The sequence below is a fragment of the Bidens hawaiensis genome, unplaced genomic scaffold (assembly GCF_021521415.1).
Source record: "Bidens hawaiensis isolate Kalapana, Puna unplaced genomic scaffold, B.hawaiensis_p1.1 tig00008542_1, whole genome shotgun sequence".
Taxonomy (NCBI): Eukaryota; Viridiplantae; Streptophyta; class Magnoliopsida; order Asterales; family Asteraceae; genus Bidens; species Bidens hawaiensis.
Window position 1 is genome coordinate 885,945 of NW_027491613.1, and position 19,883 is coordinate 905,827.

General features: G+C 42.9%; 1 pseudogene; it reads left to right on the top strand.

Annotated features, from left to right (window-relative positions):
* The first annotated feature begins 897 nt into the window (after positions 1–897).
* Positions 898–19,371, top strand: LOC143529453 (G-type lectin S-receptor-like serine/threonine-protein kinase At4g27290; annotated as a pseudogene).
* Positions 19,372–19,883: the final 512 nt, after the last annotated feature.

Sequence of the window (19,883 nt, forward strand, 5' to 3'; positions counted from 1 at the left end):
AAATGGTTTGAATAATGAAAAAAGAGAGGGAGAGTCTACGATTTAAGATTTGAGATGGGAAAAGGAAAGATGAGATAACATAAAGTAGATGAGGTTGAAAGGTCGGTTTTACCCTTTTCTACTTATTAATTGTTTTTTTAATTTAAATATTGTATTATTACTAAAGGTTTGATCTCAACCATCCATCTAACAAGATCAAGGGCTAATGTAGAGTTTCTGGGGTTTTCTCAACTGGAGTGGGTTTTTATTTTAACATTTCCCTATATATATATATATTTATATTTATATGTATATGTGTATATATCACTCACATTTGAATATAATAATAATAATAATAATAATAACAGAAAAAGAAGAAATGGGGCGTTTTGGTGTTCTAGCCCAAATTCGCTCTATTTCGCCCACTACACTTGACCTTATAAAACTTTTAAATTGTTGCGTTTTAAAACTAAATCTACATTTTTTAACGACTTCTAAATCTAGATTGTTTTAATATATATACGTATGAATTGAACTCTCACTATTTTAAATACAGACATATTCAATGTATTGTGACCAAAATGAAGCATATTCATTGTACTGTTACTAAAATAGAGATATATTCAATGACTTGAACTACTAGCTAGGTTCTTTACTATCATATAAGTCTTTTAAGATAAAATATTATGTAGAGTGGTTGATGACATGGACGTGCCTTCTGTTTACATGTGTTTATTTTGTCTAAAATTTATACGGTGACAATGAAAGGCAGGAAAAAAAATAAATTTCAAAAGAAGAAAATAATTCGTAACGATACTAAACTGGGTCCAAACATTAAAACCTATAAAAATAGACATTTAATTTCAAAATGGAAGTTTTGTGTTTAATTTCTTGAGTGACTAACAGTCCAACACCAAGATGATCTTTGGCTTCCTTATGCTTTACTCATCAATAACTTGTATCTATGCTGCAGATACCATTTCTGTAAACCAAACCATCAGATATAATGAAACCATTGTTTCTTCTCAAGAAACCTTTGAACTTGATTTTTTTAGGCCGGGTAACTTCACAAACCATTATGTTGGAATTTGATACAAGAAAATATCGACCGGAACAATTGTATGGATAGCCAACCGGAACACACCACTCATTGATACCTCTGTAGAGCTGACTCTCACCCTACAAGGAGTTCTAATTATCCGGAATGCTACCATGGACAACGTTCTATGGTCGTCAGCTAACGCGTCAAAGACGTTAGTGAGAAATCCAGTTGGTCAGCTTCTAGATACAGGCAATTTTATAATACACAACGAAGGTGAAGACTGTTGGGTTCCAGTGGTGATCAGTCAACGGTTTAACAATTAAACCCGGTTTAATAAAATTAGTTTCATAATTATTAATCACATTAATAACAGAATACGCAGCGGAATATAAAACGAGTAATCACCAAAAACGGAACCGTACAGGATCCGGTTACAAACGATACGAGTACGAGTAATAATATACGATATATTGTTAACTACCGATGAGATAAATAATACCTCGGTTAATGATTAACCGGTTGAGACACCGAGGTTCAACGAACAAACGCTAGTTGACGAATCGAACAAGCGGGTTGCAACAGCGGCTACGCGCGGTGGCAGCGGCGTGTCAACAGCAGCAGCTGAGCTTAGATACTCTCCACCTCGATCTTATCGAAACATTTTAATGGTTTTACCAAGTTGTTTTTCCACTTCGTTTTGAAACTCTTTAACCTTTCAAAAGTTTCGTGCTTGTGTTTTATAAGATATACATAAGCGTATCGACTATAATCGTCGATAAAGGAAACGAAGTATCTTTCATGGTTTCTAGTCATGGTTCTGAAAGGTCCACATACATTGAGTCCTAACAGATCGCTTGCTCGTTCACTTTTATGAGTGAAGGAGTCTTTGGCGAGTTTGCCAGCTAAGCAAGATTCGCAATCATCAAACGAGTCCGGTCCTGTGGATTCAATAATCCCTTCGGATTGGAGTCTTTTAACTCTTGCCTTGCTTATGTGGCCAAGTCAGAAATGCCATAGAAAAGTATTATTGATGCTAGTCTTGATACATTTTGAAAGATGATATACGTTATTATCTGGTTGAACATCAATCTCATAAATACCATTTCGAGGTTTAGCCTCAAAATAAAAGATATCATTTAAGTAACCAGAAATAGCCATGCCATTAAAAACGTACTTAAAACCTTGTTCAAGCAACAATGAAAATGAAATGATGTTTCTGGTAAAACCAGGAGCATACAAACAATTATTTAAAGAAAAAACTAGGCCAGATGGACAAGTAAAATGAAAAACTCCAGTTACCAGAACGGGTACTCTCTTCCCATCTCCAACGATGAGTTCCATGCTGCGTTTATTCAGTTTCTTCCACTTCTCAGGTTCCTGCAAGACATTAACAATGTGGAAACCACATTCGGTATCAAATACCCATGTGTTGCTAGAGACAGTGAAAAGTTCAATAACGTATATGGAAATACCTCGAGAAGTGCCTTCACTATTGGCCTTCTTCTTTGCTATCTCAGCTAGATGCTCGGGCAGTTACGCATCCAGTGCCCCATCTTGTTGCACTTAAAGTATTGGCGCTCTTCAGGAGGCGGCGATGGTGCCTTTGCAACTTTTTGTTAGTGTTGGTGGCAGATTTGGCAGCAACAGTAACTTTCTTCTTGCCTTTTCCCTTATAACCTTGATTCTTGGGTTTAGGCTTCTTTACACCAGCAGATCGGATCATCAAAACTTGATTGGTCATAGAAGGAACGTTCATCTCAGCCGTTTTGAGCATGTTGTGCAGCTCCGACACTGTCTTTACCCAGCCGTTCATGTTGAAATTCATTACGAACTGGTCGTAACAGCTGAGGAGATAGTTGAGGATGAAATCCGCTTCGGCCAGGGGATAATCAAGCTTCTTAAGCTGATCGATGTGCCCCTTCATCTTAAGAACATGTGCACTGACGGGAGACCCTTCTGCCATCTTGCAACTAATTAGTTGTTTCATGGTATCGAACCGTTCCTGATGGGCTTGTTTCTGGAACATACCCTTGAGTTGTTCCAGCATCTCATAGGCACCAAAGTCTTCCAAGCCCTTAGTGAGCTCAGAATTCATGGTGGCTATCATAATACAGGAGACATCAGCCGAGTCATCCCTATGCTTGTCAAGAGCTTTTCGAGCAGCGGCTGTGTTGTTTTCAGGCTCAGATGGAACAGGTCCATCGAGAACATACAAGCGCTTAGCTATGGTGAGAACGAGTCTCAAGTTGCGGTGCCATTCGATGAAGTTGGTACCGTTTAGTTTATCCTTCTCAAGGATAGACTTAAGGGCGTAGGGTGACTTTTCGTTTGATGACATCTAATTAAAAAGCAAAAGTAAATTTAATTAGTATTTTCGATGTCGTAGTCCTATTATTAATGACCCAATAACATTAATGAAATAGGAGTATGAGAATCTGGCTTCCAGTTATTAAAGGCAGCTGTAGCACACAACATTAATAACTGGTTAGACAGACTGACAATGATTGTCAATTGTGAATAGAGCACAACTCTCGGTTATGAGGCCTATAAAGATAACGATTGTCTGTATCGATACGTTTAGCCTCATCTTTGCCCACTTTAAGTCTCCAGACAGCTGTAGCATGTAACAGGAAAGTAAAGTAATAGTTGTCCTAGTACAGTGATGTGTGAAAGGGCCGGATGTGTCAACGAAACACTTTCACCTTGATGGGATAGGCTAGAAAACAAGTGCGGTGCTTTAGCTCCAAACACTTAAAATTTCGCAGCATGCCTCAAGTGTGACTTGTAGTAGGATTGATATAAACTATTGGTTTTAAATTGGGATTAATTTTATAATTACCAAATAGAGTAAAAGTCAAATTTTACTGTATTTATTATCGGGACAAAATGATGAACTCTTTCATCTCTCAGGACGCTTAGTTTTAAATAACCTATTAAAAACTAAGTTTGTCGCGATACGACTAACCAATTTTAAGTTAATAGAAAACTATTAAGTTATAAGGTTTTGGAAAATCAAATTTAGTTTAATTTTGCAAAAACTCAATTGGTTAATAAAAAATTTATTTTAATATATTTGGTATTAGGTTGGTGGTATTATAACCTATTATAACCAAGCAAGCAACTACAATAGCAAACAAGAATATGTAAATCTTAAATGGCCAAAAGGTGATTGGTCTTGCTAGAACCTTTTAGCAAGACCAATCGGGTCAAGGGGTCACAACACAAACAACCAGAAGGATGGACTCCTGGTGCATCCGGTCATCTTTGCTAACTCTCACTGACTTCAAAAACTCCACGAGCTCGTCCTCGGTTTTTCCTTCGGGTCTTCTTCATTACAATATTCACTAATACAATTAATGAAAAACTAAACCCCATCTATTACAATTTTGAACCATCAAAGTGAACAAAAAAAATCATAAAATAAAACCGAAAAATAAATACAACTTTTGAAACATCCATATTGCCAAAAACCAAAAACCATTCAACCAAACAAACAAGGTCGGGCCAGATTTACATATTCAATAAAAATAAAATTGAGCAATATTTTGGTCAAATAAAATAAATAAAAATTGACCAAACCAAGATTGCTCAAAAAACATATCTAGATCAAAAACTTCAACTAGCTTAAAGTTTATAATGTAGATCTGGTGGAAAGACCGGATTCAACTCGTATGTTGTAACCAAGGCTCTGATACCACTGTTGGGTTCTAGTGGTGATCAGTCAACGATTTAACAGTTAAACCCGGTTTAATAAAATTAGTTTCATAATTATTAATCACATTAATAACAGAATACGCAACGGAATATAAAACGAGTAATCACCCAAAACGGAACCGTACAGGATCCGGCTACAAACGATACGAGTACGAGTAATAATATACGATATATTGTTAACTACCGATGAGATAAATAATACCTCGGTTAATGATTAACCGGTTGAGACACCGAGGTTCAACGAACAAACGCTAGTTGACGAATCGAACAAGCGGGTTGCAACAGCTGCTACGCGCGGTGGCAGCGGCGTGTCAACAGCAGCACCGGAGGACGGCTCGGGCTTGGCGGCGTCGTGCGGTGGTGACTACCTGCTTGTATAAACGACGGACGGTGGTTTCCTTTGGCTTGCGGCAATTATTGAGTTGTTTGGCGGCTACTGTTTTCTATCTCCAACAATATGGGAATATCCACTGACTTTGGAGAGTTGTGGCGGCAGAATCCCTCTTTTTCTTAGTTGGCCATATTTAGGTTAATATAATTATATATAAGTATATAATTATTAAAACCTAACCGGGCCTCCAAAGTCCAACTCGTTCAAAGCCCGAACAAGTTTATTTACTTAGTAAATAAACTATAACATTTATAACTATTATAAATGATAATTCTGTCATAGTTATATTCGTCATTTACCGGTTAAACAATGTAAGTGGATTTTTAGTTCGTTGCCCAAGGTGTAACTCTCACGGGTCGTAACTCGGTTGGTCGCGTTAAATTAACCGAACCGGTCCACTATTTCCAACAAAGACATCAATCAAGAAGATCCCATATGGCAAAGTTTCGACTTTCAGACAGACACTTTACTTCCTGGAATGAAGGAGGGCTGGGATTTAGTTACTGGGATTGAAAGACGATACACATCATGGAAATCCATTGACGATCCTTCTTCCGGTGAGTTTTTCTGCAGGGATAGATATAAGTGGTTATCCTCAGGCGATTGTAATGGAAGGCCCAAAAATAAAGTTTCGGGCAGGTCCCTGGAATGGACTCAGGTTTAGCGGAGGTCCTAATTTGAGACCGAACCCAATTTACAACTTCACATTTGTTCTGAATCAAAAGGAAGTTTACTACCAATATAATCTTTTAAATAGTTCTGTTTTTACGAGGGTGGTGTTACAACCCACTGGTCATGTAGAGCGTTTGTTATGGATCGATAGCAAACAAGAATGGAGCCTATATGCGGTCCTAGAAATCGACAGTTGTGATCGATATGCAGTGTGCGGGACATTTGGGAGTTGCAGCATTAACAAGTCCCCAGTTTGTGAATGTTTGAAGGGGTTTGAGCCCAAATCTCCTGATCAGTGGAGGGTGGTAGATTGGTCTCAAGGGTGTCGGCATACTCTCCCGTTAAATTGTGACCCTGGGGAGGGATTCAACAAATATACGAATTTGAAGTTGCCAGACACTCGGGGATCATGGTATAACCAGACCATGACCCTTGCAGAATGTGAGAAGACGTGTAAAAGCAATTGTTCGTGTACCGCTTTCACAAACTCAAATATCTCGGGGAGTGGGAGTGGTTGCCTGCTTTGGTTCGGTGATCTAATAGATATCAGAACGTTTTCTGAAAACGAGGGGATTCTTTACATTCGACTGTCTCATTCAGAGGTAGGTAAATGAAAACAACAATTTTATTTTCAACGTACACTTCATAAATATCTGTCTAATGTTCGAACCAACATTATGTTTTGACACAGATAATAAAAGGTCAAGTGCTGAAGAAACACTAAGTGACCCGGGGCAGGTTACGGGTAACCTGGGGGTTAGATAGATGTTTCCCACGAGGGGTTAGACCCAGCAAAGATGGTTCTTCTGATAACCTGCAAAACAGACCGTGAGCTCGTCACTGAGAAGGGGGGGGTTCCTCCTTGTGACCACCCTCCGGGGTGAGAATCAGACTAGATTGCTCTTTAAATATAAATGTATATTAAGAGATTGCTAGAGCAGATATCAGGTATAATATAGTATATGATGATCATACCATTGGGGTATTTATAGCCGAATGTAGGTTTCCAAGGAGGTGTGGCCGGCTGAATAGTATTCCTGTTCCACCAACTGTGGCCTACGCACGTGCCCTGCTGGTAGTTGGTGGGTAGGCAGCGGCTGATAGTGACCAGGCCTACTGTGTACTATTCCTTTTCCACCAACTGCCGGCTATGCACGTGGTATGATAGGAGTTGGTGAGTAGGCAGCGGCTAATAGTGACATACAGTACAGGAGCATGCTGCTCGCCATACTGCTGTGAATAAGCTGTCGTATCTTTAGTCAGATCTTTTGCCTATACCTCATCAGGTACAGTACAGAAGATCTTCCCGTATCGTACGGACTGGCTTTTGGGCGGGAGTATTCCCCCTCCCGCCTTTGTGCGGGATTGTTCCCGGCTTTGCTCATTCCTTCAGGTGACACTGAGTGATTTGAGAGTTAAGCCTTGTGCGTGTAGCCTTGCTGCGCGGGTGGCCTTCCCTGATGGCTTGTATCCGCAGCTGCGGGAACAGGTAGAGTCCTTCACCATTGGGAGGCATTTCCTGCGGGACCAGCTTGCGTACTGCACGTAAGGACGTCACGTCTCTGAGCATGGTGGGTCCTGCGGATCCAGTTGGTTTCTGCGCAGACGTCCCTCTTCAAGGTGAGTCTTGCGGGTCCAACTGGGCTCTGCTGGGACCTACCTCTTCAAGTCCCCCAGTCCAATGTTCTTCTCATGCGTGTTTAATGAAGTGAGGTGAACTTTTGGACTAAAGCAAAGGGGTTTTGAAAAGGGTTTTTTAAGGTTTTCCATGGGGATTCTTCCCGCGGAAGTCCTTGTCACTTGCAGAAATTCCCGACTTTCCTGCTTGATCTTTGGGTATGATGCGGGTAGGTCTGTAACCTCCTCGCAAGTCAGGAGCGTTGAGTCCCACTTGTGTGGATTCTCCATGAGGTTTTGGTAGTTTTGAACATAGTGATCAATTATGTTAAAACCACCAATTCCATCCTGGAGCTTCGAACAATGTAGTTCTCGACGTTCCCGCTATGCGGGGATGTTATTCCCGTTTCCGCAAGCATTGCCAGAAGATCCTTCTTGGTTTCAATTCCCTGCGGAGTGCTAGGTATGTGAAGGGTTTTGCCTTGACACTGTACCCGCACTCGTCTTATAGTTACTTTACTTCCAAGGTATTCCTGGCGTCAATTTCCTACAGGTGCTAGGTATGTGAAGGGTTTTGCCTTAACACTGTACCCGCATCCGTCTTACGGTTACTTGGTTGCCGAGGTATTCTTGGCTTCAATTCCCTGCGGGTGCTAGGTATGTGAAGGGTTTTGCCTTAACACTGTACCCGCATCCGTCTTACGGTTACTTGGTTGCCAAGTTATTCTTGGCTTCAATTCCCTGCGGGTGCTAGGTATGTGAAGGGTTTTGCCTTAACACTGTACCCGCATCCGTCTTACGGTTACTTGGTTGCCAAGTTATTCTTGGCTTCAATTCCCTGCGGGTGCTGGTATGTGGAGGGTTTTGCCTTAACACTGTACCCGCATCCGTCTTACGGCTACTTGGTTGCCAAGGTAAGGGGTATTTTCCCGCTTACTTTTGAATCTTTTTGAATTTTGAAATTCGAAGAGTTGGTGAAAGGATAAGAACAGTCCAAACCTCTGAAACGTCGTGCGACGGTTTCTTCTGACTGTGTCAGGACGTGCAGGAAGTTATGGTGACGTGACAGTACATGGTCATTCCAGTCGCTTTTTCAGGCGCGTGGGCGCGAGTTTTCGGGCGCGTGGCCGCGAAATTACTGGCACGCGTCCTTTCAACAGCTGTTGCCAGCTTGCTTTTTGCCACGTGTCATAGTTTCATTGCACCTTCGATTTCTCTCTCCTCCGCATTAAATTCATCGCATTAATTGCGATTAGTATATAAAGGGGGAGAAGGTCCTTTGCAATTCACACTTTCTTCTCTTCATCTTTAAGGCGATTTCCGGCGAATACTCCCCTATTCAGTCGAGCATTCTCTTGAAATCGTTTTCTTCCATCTGCAAATGTCTTCTCACGATCTTGAGTCTACAGCCGAGGAGGCTGTGTATGCCGAGACCCCCGTCGTCCACCGCTGACAAGGACGACAAGAGCACTGCTGGCGAGTGCCAGTGTGCTCTTTCTGGCGATCTTTACCGGTACGTGGTCCGGAAGTTCATGCTCGAGTCTCTCGAGCCTGAGTTTCCGGAACCCCATCAAACCGTGTATGATGCCCCCAGAGGCAAGATCGGGGTATATGTTGCATTCTTTGTTTATGGGAATCTTAGGTTCCCATTGACAAAGTTTGTGTACCGTGTCCTGGAGAGGCACGGTGTGCACCTGACCGAGGTGCACCCGATGGCGATTGCCAAGGTTCGGCACTTCGAGTGGGTGTGCCGGATTATGGGCGTTGAGCCCTATGTTGACCGCCTGATGACCTTCTACACTTGGAGGTGCATCCAGGGGTGGTATACGCTGACAACCCGGATTAAGGGTTTGAAGATTTGTACCACCGAGCGTAGTCTTCGCTCATGGAGGCGGGAGTTCTTCTACATATCCGCTCGCGCCATCCCCATTGCCATGAAGTTCAAGAATGGGCAAGCACTTCCGAGCCTTCACGCCTCCAACTACCAGGAGGCGGAATGGTTTTCGAAGATATCCCGAGTCCAATCTCCGGTTTACCGGTTTGCAGAGTCCGGGATGGTGATGTTGGGGATGAGCCGGGTGTGGAAGGAGGCGGATGCGCGAAAGATCCCAATCGTCCTCGAATACGGTTCGAACTCTGTTCCTTACGGTATGCTCCGTTTCTTTTTGTTGATTTAGAATCCCTTCTAACTTCTTTCCTGTTTATTTCAGAGGGGAACGACTTGAAGTCGCTCCTGTACCCGCGGGAGGTTGACGGTCCCGCTCGGATGGGTACTCGCGCTCTAGACGAGAACGAGTTGCCCATCCTAGAACAAACGGCGGATCGGTTCGTGGAGGTCTATCCGCTAGGCCACGAGATCCTGAGCGCCAGGCAGCCAGGTAAGGCGCTATTCAACCCTCGACCCCTCAATGTTGAAACCTCTGCTGGAATTCCTTTAATCTTATATTCTGATGAGGAATCCGCAGATGGTCCTCCGTTGGTGCGGAAGAAGAAGGCTGCCGGCGGGAAGGGGAAGGAGAAGGTGGCCTCCACTGCCGATCCAGTGCCTCTGTCTAACTCCGAGGCAGAGAGCGAAGAGGTGGCGGGGAACCCCGGTGGTGACAAGACCACTGCTCCGGAGGCTACGACTGTTACCTCCGGAGAGCCCAGGATGACCACGGTGACCGGCGTGAAGAGGCCGGCTCCATCGGGTTCATCCCCGCCCGTCCGTACATTTAGGCTCAAGAAAACCCGTAAGTACAAACATCCTTTCTTTAGCTTCATAGATTTATCATTAACACTTATCTTCTTTGTGCAGGCGTGGATGTTGACGCATTCCAGGGTGGAGCGGGAGAGAGTACCTCTCCGCCAATGACGGTAGGCTGGCTACCTGAGGCGACGACCCAGGCGGCTGCGCCTGCGCCTGCATCCGCTGGTTCAGTTGCTCACTCCGTTGAGCCGACTGTTCCAGCCGTGATGACGTCACCGCCGGCAGTGAGTGCCATTTTTACGGCATCTTTCACTGAGCCGGCGGTTACTTTTGCTGCGGATTCCGCGGCGGCGACCGCGGCAGACACCATGCCTCCTCCGTCATCGGCCTCGACGACCGATCCTTCAGGTATGCATGGGGCGTATCGCCAACCTCTGCCTCCTTCCCATCTGCCTGACCTCTTGGATGGATTTCCTTTGGGTTCAGGTGATGGGTTCGGCGGCTATCGGCCTGTTATTGACCCTACAGGTGCGTAGGGTTCTTTTGGCCTATTTTTTTTTTTTATCATCTTTTCCTAACTGCTTTATGTTTTTTGCAGTGTCGGATTCCAATGAAGTGTATGTTCCAAGATGGAACATTCGCCGAGGAACAACCCTTCGCACGCCTGTGGAGTGCGTGGAATGGGCGCGTCACGCAGCTCCCAGCGGTGCGTTGGGGGAAGCCATGGCTAGCTACCAGGAGGGTAGACTAACCAATGAGCTTCGGGTTCTCCTGGCCCGGATGCAGCCGCGCGTCGAGCTGCTTTGTCGTGAAAACGATAAGTTAAAAGCAGCTCGTCTTCGTGAAGTAGCCCAAGCGCGGGCTGTCCGGGAGGAGAACCAAAGGCTTACCGCAGTGGCTGCGGAGAAGGAGAAGGCCTTCAAGGCCCTCGAAGTTGAAGTTCAGGCCCGGCTCGAGGCCCGTTCCAAGGCTGCCCAAGCTGTTAATGAACAGCTTCGGCTGGCTAAGGAAACTGCTAGGAACGCAACGGAGAGGGCCACCAAGGCTGAAGCCGTTGCTGAGCCTCTGCGCGTGGAGAATGAGGAGCTCAAAGCCAAATTAGAGGCTCTCCAGCGGGCTCATGATGCCTTGGCGATGGAAGACGCCAAAAATCTCCAGGAAATCTTGGACCAGAGGGGGGTGCTTGACCACACCGAGCGGAAGCTAAAGGGCGTCGAAGAGGCTGCGGCTAAAGAAGTGTTGCTTGCCAACCTCAACAAAAGTGAAGCCGAACGCGCCCGTAACGAAGCTCAAGCTGCCCTCCAAGAGGCTCTGGTTGCCAAGGAATGGCTTCTTCGAGAAGCGTTGTCTCAGGTATGTTTCTTTATCTTTACGCTTTTCTTTGTAAATAGAAAAGGTTTTGATACTTGTATTTTTTCTTGTAGGTTGTGCATCGAGTCTTCTCAGAGACTTCTTACGATGATGCTATGAGCGCAGCCCTCAACGCTTCTCACGAGGATGGGGAAAAGGCCGGCTTCCTGCTTGGTCTAGGGTTCGTTGAGAAAGGCATCCCGCCTTCCAACTTCCCTTTGTATAATGTAGATAATGAAGCTGTTTACGACCAAGCAGTGAATCAGTATGCCGCCTTCCCGCATCCGGTGGTGGAGAAGGTGAACCAAGTAGCTGCTGCTGATGATGGGCTAGCTATCCTTAAAGCTTTCCTTGAACCGCCACGTTCTAGTGATGGTGCGGGTCCAAGTGGAAGTGGCCCTGAAGCCTGATCCTGAAGATCCCTTCCCACTGCTAGGATAGACTTAGCTTTGTATAGATTTATTTTCTTGTAGGCGGGTAGTTACCCGGCCATTCTTGTAATGAATCATTGTGAAATATAAATCTTTTTACGGGTAAGACCGCTGTTTTCTTCTTTGGATTCCTTGCTTTATAAACGTTATATGACTTGCATACTTTAGTTTAAATTAGCAATTTTCCAAGTGCTTAGAATAAATTAACCTTTGAACGTGGTAGATAATAGGTTGAAGTTTTGCTTCCTCTTTCGTGATTGTGCGGGTAGGACCGTCACTTGCACTTAGTAGGATGGCTAAACTTTGCCGATATCCGACCTGCGTGGAGGTTTTCCTCATCTTTTTTGAAATTTCTAAGTCTTTAGGATGTTAACCTTTGAACGTGGTAAATAATAGGTGTGAAGTTTTGCTTCCTCTTTTGTGATTGTGCGGGTAGGACCGTCACTTGCACTTAGTAGGATGGCTAAACTTTACCTATATTTGACCTGCGTGTAGGTTTTTCCTCATCCTTTTGTTAGAAATTCTCTGTTTTGAATAAGTTAACCGTTCGACGCGCGGTTGTCAATAGGTTCGGTTCTCTCATGATTTGTGCGGTTAGGACCAGCACTTTCATTTAGTTGACCAAAGTTTACCTATGACTGACCTGCGTGAAGGTTTGTCACTTTTTTGGGTTTGTGCGGGTTTTGCCGCCTTCCCACGCAACGACTTCACGTAATGTGGTGAATGCCGTCATCAGCGTTGAATAAACCGTTTGACGCGCGGTTGTTAATAGGTTAGTGTTCAGTTTCCTCTATGATTCATGCGGATAGACCGGCACTTTCATTTAGTGGGATGGCTGAACTTTTCCCCTTCAACTGACCTGCGTGAAGGTTTTGTCGTTTATTGGGTTTATGCGGGTTTTGCCGCCTTCCCCACGCAACGACTTTCCACGTAATTATGCGGTGAACCGGCATATTAGTGTTGAATAGGTTAACCGTTCGACGCGCGGTTGTTGATAGGTTAGTGTTCAGTTTCCTCTATCATGATTCATGCGGATAGACCGGCACTTTCATTTAGTGGGATGGCTGAACTTTTCCCCTTCAACTGACCTGCGTGAAGGTTTTGTCGTTTATTGGGTTTATGCGGGTTTTGCCGCCTTCCCCACGCAACGACTTTCCACGTAATTATGCGGTGAACCGGCATATTAGTGTTGAATAGGTTAACCGTTCGACGCGCGGTTGTTGATAGGTTAGTGTTCAGTTTCCTCTATCATGATTCATGCGGATAGACCGGCACTTTCATTTAGTGGGATGGCTGAACTTTTCCCCTTCAACTGACCTGCGTGAAGGTTTTGTCGTTTATTGGGTTTATGCGGGTTTTGCCGCCTTCCCCACGCAACGACTTTCCACGTAATTATGCGGTGAAAACCGGCATTAGTGTTGAAAGTTTATAATGTATAAATGTAAAATCATCAGCTTCGATGTTCTAAGGAGAATCATTTCCATTAGAAGTGGCTCTTGGCCTTTTCTTTACAAATTTGGAATTGATTTACATGCAAACTGTGTAAATGAGCTCCCTTCCATGTTGTTGGGATGGGAGTGCCATCGAGCCGATACGCACCTGGTTCGGGATCTCGTTCTTTACGCAGCATGTAGTCTCCACACTGAAGCTGGAATTTTTATTCGTGTTTTCCCCAGCTGGGGTTCTACCTGCTCAGCGGTCATTGCGCCACGAGGTGCGCGAGCGTCCCATCTCTGACAAATGCTTCGACCATGTCCTTTACGTCTATGCATTCTTCAGTGTTGTGGCCTTTTGTCCTGTGAAAGTCACAGTATTTGCTCCGATCAGCATCGTGACGATGTCGGATTATTGGAGGCTTTGGCCATGGGAGCTCCTCAGTGGCGAATATCTCGGTGACGCTTTTGGTGAGTGGCGTCCATCTGGAGTTGTGGTTCGACCGTACGTTATCCCTTCCGCCTAACCGATGTTGCAAGCCGGATGAGATGTCAAAGTTGACCCTTGACTGCCAAATGCCTAGCTTCCGCTTTTTGTTTAATCGGGCGGTAAGGACGTTGTCTTCCCTTGTTTTCTGGGTGTAGAGGTTTGTGCTCTATGGGAGATCTCTACCCAGTTGCTTCTTCGTTTCCGCAAAGCGTTTTGCTGCTGTCATGATGGCATCCCATGTGGATGGCATGCCATCTTTACCCGTTAAGGTGCGGATGAGCTCTGGGTCGTTCGCGCCCTGGATGAAAGCAGCGCGAACAAGATCTTCGCTGATATTACCCAGACTTAGCTTCTTTGAGTTGAAGCGAGTGATGAAGTCTATCAAAGATTCATCTTTTTCTCGAATGCATTTGAGGATTGTCCATTGCTCCTCGGTATATTTTCGTTGTTGGCTGAAGTGTTGGCTAAACTTCTGTTGGAAGTCTGCCCAGTCGTAGATGTGGTTGACCGGTAGACGATCGAACCACGCTCTAGCAACCCCAACAAGCGTCATTTGGAACATTTAACACCACGTGGGTTCCGTCAAATTACTGACGGTTGCCCCCGCTATGAACCTGTTCAAATGATCGTCTGGGTCAGATATACCATCATAAGTGCCGATGTTGGACATCTGTTTGGCACTTTTTGGGGCGATTGCTTCTGCAATGTCCCTTGCAAATTTGGATGTTCCCGCATTTGCAACGTTTGGTCTGAATGTTTTGGAGAAGTCACGTGGACTTCCACCTGTGTTTTTTGGTTTGAAGGCTTCTCCAAAATGCCTTCTCGGTTGGGAGTCCGTTTCCTTACGCTTCCCTTTTGCCCTATGGCGAGGGTTCGCGTCGGTGTCGGATTCCTCCGAGTCATCGTCCAAGTATTCTTCGAATTCGTCAGCCTGTTGGACGGAACGCAAGCGTTCGTCCAACTCAGCTTGGAATTCCTTCTGTCGTGCCTCCGCCCATGCCTTCACTTCATCGAGTGTTTGGCGGGGGAGTCTTGTTCGTTTCTCTAACTGGGTATCGGTGAATCCCAGTGAGCGATTATTTACTGCACTTGCCCCAGCTTGGGTAACTGGGGTAGTGTTCGTAAAATTTACTTCACTTGCCCCGGCTTGGGTAACCGGGGTAATGTTTGTAAATACTGTGTAGTCGCCGGTATTTCTCCCAGTAGCTGGGGTTGTGGTTACCGGAGTTTCTTTAACCATCTTTCCAAAAGTTTGAAAAAACTGAAAAGAAATGAAGTTCTAGTTTTTATGCACGGATGGCGCCAATGAAGAAACACTAAGTGACCCGGGGCAGGTTACGGGTAACCTGGGGGTTAGATAGATGTTTCCCACGAGGGTTAGACCCAGCAAAGATGGTTTTTCTGATATCCTGCAAAACAGACCGTGAGCTCGTCACTGAGAAGGGGGGGTTCCTCCTTGTGACCACCCTCCGGCGTGAGAATCAGACTAGATTGCTCTTTAAATATAAATGTATATTAAGAGATTGCTAGAGCAGATATCAGGTATAATATAGTATATGATGATCATACCATTGGGGTATTTATAGCCGAAGGTAGGTTTCCAAGGAGGTATGGCCGGCTGAATAGTATTCCTGTTCCACCAACTGTGGCCTACGCACGTGCCCTGCTGGTAGTTGGTGGGTAGGCAGCGGTATAGTGACCAGGCCTACTGTGTACTATTCCTTTTCCACCAACTGCCGGCTATGCACGTGGTATGACAGGAGTTGGTGAGTAGGCAGCGGCTAATAGTGACATACAGTACAGGAGCATGCTGCTCGCCATACTGCTGTGAATAAGCTGTCGTATCTTTAGTCAGATCTTTTGCCTATACCTCGTCAGGTACAGTACAGAAGATCTTCCCGTATCGTACGGACTGGCTTTTGGGCGGGAGTATTCCCCCTCCCGCCTTTGTGCAGGATTGTTCCCGGCTTTGCTCATTCCTTCAGGTGACACTGAGTGATTTGAGAGTTAAGCCTTGTGCGTGTAGCCTTGCTGCGCGGGTGGCCTTCCCTGATGGCTTGTATCCGCAGCTGCGGGAACAGGCAGAGTCCTTCACCATTGGGAGGCATTTCCTGCGGGACCAGCTTGCGTACTGCACGTAAGGACGTCACGTCTCTGAGCATGGTGGGTCATGCGGATCCAGTTGGTTTCTGCGCAGACGTCCCTCTTCAAGGTGAGTCTTGCGGGTCCAACTGGGCTCTGCTGGGACCTACCTCTTCAAGTGCAGAGAGAAGAATACGAGTTATTGCAACCATAACATTTGCGGTTTTGCTCATACTAGTTTCAATATGTTTATTTTATCGTTATAATAGGAAGAAGCAGCAGCAACAAGCTACGAATGAGTCGTTCAGATTGTGTTTTATCAAAACCAAAAAATTTTCTAAACCGAAAACTAAAAATTGGTCAAAATGTACTTTGAAGAGTATGAAACCAATTAACGCAAAAGGTTATAATTTTCTCTTCATTATATTTGCGACACTAATTTATTATAAAAAGTTTTGATGTTAGGAAAAAGTGTTCTTAATCAACCAACAACAAGACAACTGCAACCCAGCATGCCTATATCTTGCCACTTATATATGTATTAGTATTTCTACTGCTTTTGATTGAATTTAGTTATACCCATATCAGGGACACCCGGTAACGAATTTCGATATGATCCTCAAAATAGAAGTGCTGAAGAGGAACTAGAGTTGCCACTATTTGGGTTCTCTACAAATACTTAATGCTACAAACAACTTTTCAATAAACAACAAACTTAGAGAAGGTGGCTTTGGACTAGTTTACAAGGTATTCTATGACTCAATCGCCTTTTATGTAGTACAAATGGTGTTCATGAGTTACTATAAGATGTTTCTTAACACATGGTAACAAAAGATAAGGCAACTAACTTTTAAGAAAACACGGAGTGAAACAAGTAGGACTTGAAACTCATATAGAAGCCTTTCTTGTGGTACTTAATCATCTTAAAAATTATGTTTAAGGGTATACTTGGAAGATGGACAAGAAATAGCGGTGAAGCGACTTGCAAAGACATCCACTCAAGGACTTAATGAGTTCAAGAATGAAGTAATCCTGATATCAAAACTACAACATCGCAATCTTGTCAAGCTCTTGGGCTGCTGCATAAAGGGAGCTGAAAAGATATTAATTTGTGAGTACATGCCAAACAAAAGCCTTGATTCTTTTATATTTGGTAAATTAAATATTTTGAACACACAACAAAAATTATCAAATAAACCAAGGCATAAACTAAAAATTCAAACATCTTACAGATAAAGCTCAAAGCCAACTTCTTGATTGGCATGCACGTTACCGCATAATTATTGGAATTGCCCGTGGTCTTATTTATCTTCACCAGGATTCTCGTCTTAGAATCATACATAGAGATCTCAAAGTCAGCAATTTTTTGCTAAACATAGATATGGACCCGAAGATATCAGATTTTGGTATGGCTAAAACTTTTAGAGGAATCAAATAGAGGCAAACACAAATAGAGTGGTTGGAACATAGTAAGATCAATTATCTACTCTAACCAGATTCTAATTTATTTAGTGAACTAAATCACTTAAAATTACTTTCATTTCTCACAGTGGTTACATGGCACCAGAGTATGCAGGACATGGTATCTTTTCCATCAAGTCAGGCGTATATAGTTTTGGTGTGATAGTACTAGAAATTGTGTGTGGGGTAAAAAACACTACATTTCTCCATAAAGAACATTGCAACAACCTTATTGGACATGTAAGTTTTCTCTTGTTAACTTTAAAAGAGAAAACTATATAAAAGGGTAAAAATCTATGGTTTTTCTCATTATTACAAGTCCATGTTTTCACACACACTATGGTAGTCAACTTATAAAGATATTGGTAGGTTGGACGGGTCATCACACGGATACCCCTTTTGGGTAGTTTACATCGCTGTCACCCACTAGAGTAGTGCTTGAAAGATAAATCTGGTACTATAAGCCAGCGAAAGATGTTAGAGTGAGAAAGCCATGTGTGTGTAGGAGAGTGGCGGAGAGAGAGAGATGTGTTTGGAAAGGAGGAAGAGAATATTAAAATGGTTTAGAGCATACAAGTGCTCCCATTTCATCCCATTTTTCACATTTTATCCTGCATGTCACATCAATATTACATCAGTTTTTTCCACTTTTCCCCGGGTTTCTTCCCGTTTTTTTCCAAAACAAAAGCAATGTCATCTCATTTTCTCTCGGTCTTCCCTGTTTGTATTTATTTTCAAAATACATAAACTACTATTTATTAAAAGAAAATACATAAAAACAATACGTATTCACTAATAAAAAAAACATAATAACACTATTCCTAATTACATCATCATCTAACTTTTGAGTATTAATATATCTCATCATATTTTGCTATTTCGATACTTTTAGTCCAAGTTACGATCTCTTGATCCACTCTCTTGCATAATATAGTCGTAAACTCGTTGGCAAAAACCCATCATTAGTTGGTTCAAGGGATCCAAGTTTTCAAAAACAAATATGGAACCAAATATTTGCCAACACCATTTCTTCTTCATAGCTCCATATTCGTGGTGTTCCCTAATTCTCGGTTTGGGAATGAGATTTGGTTACTCCATAAAGTGATGTTTTATGACGAAATCTAAAAATATAGATTGTTATATATATATATAGAAGGGTAGAGAGTTAAGATAGTATAGTTATGTGAAAATATTATGCAAGTAGAGTGATATATATAAGATTAAGTAATTTATAAAATAAAAAGGGTCAAATAACCGTTCTAATAGTTCCCCGAACCCCATCGAAAAAAACGGGTGGTGTTCCCATTTTATTCTGGTGACCTCGTACGACCTCAGCTCCACCTTGCGTGGCCTTAGGGTAGTCGAAAGAAGTAACATAATTAAAAATGGAGTTCTACGATAATTAATGATAGGTGATAGTGCATGATTGATGGAACTTAGGGTTCTTTAGAGTAGTAAACACAATAAAACAAAAGGTAATCTAACTTTGGCAGTTAGTGCATGCTAATTGTAAAGTGTGGTTCTTCCAAGATTACCAATTTATAGTTAGTGGCATGCTAATTTACTGTTTATAATGTGATTTGTCCTTTTGAACAAAGAACCATATATATATATATATATATATATATATATATATATATATATATATGTGTGTGTGTGTGTGTGTGTATGCATATGTATGTATATAATATCCATCTTCCTTATTTATTGACAGGCCTGGAGACTCTATATTGAAAACCAATCCTTGCAATTAGTTTCTAAGTGCCTAGGTGAATCAATTAATATGTTTCAGGTTCTACGTTCAATCCATGTTGGTTTGTTGTGTGTTCAACGATACCCAGAAGATAGACCAACTATGTCCTCTGCCATCCTGATGTTGGAGAGCGAGGGTCCATTACCTTCACCAAAAAAACCCGGCTTTTATGTGGGAACTACTAAGCACGATACTACACAATTTTCATGCTCACATGGAACAAGTTCTAACAACGAACTAAGCATTTCAATATTGTACGGTAGGTAAATTTAAAGCTTAATGTATTGAAAGAAATGTCATATAATCAAGAACAAATTTATCTAAAGCTTCATGTATTGAAAGAAATGTCATATAATCAAGAAAAAAATTAAGACGATGAATTGTTGTATTAAACAAATATGTACTTCTTGTTGGAGATAATCCAAACTTGAAGTTGTCGTTGGAGTTTCTTAAGGATGATTCTAGAAATCAAAATTTACTGAGTCTGTTTCTAGTTTTAGTGGCACGTTTATGCTTTCTGTTTAGCAGGATGAGTCCGTTAGGTTTTGATTTAGTCGTATGTTTACGTTTATGAACGTTGTATGATGTTTCCTGTTTAAGGTTGTTTTTCATTGAATATGAATCATCCAATCTTTCAACTAATCTTCTGTTTTACACTCTTTGATCCTACCACAGAGCATCAGATTTTGATATTATTTTAATCGCCTCTTTTAGAAATTTATCAATCACAAAAACCCTAACCCTAATTCTCTATATAGCCTCCAACACTGGCTGTATCC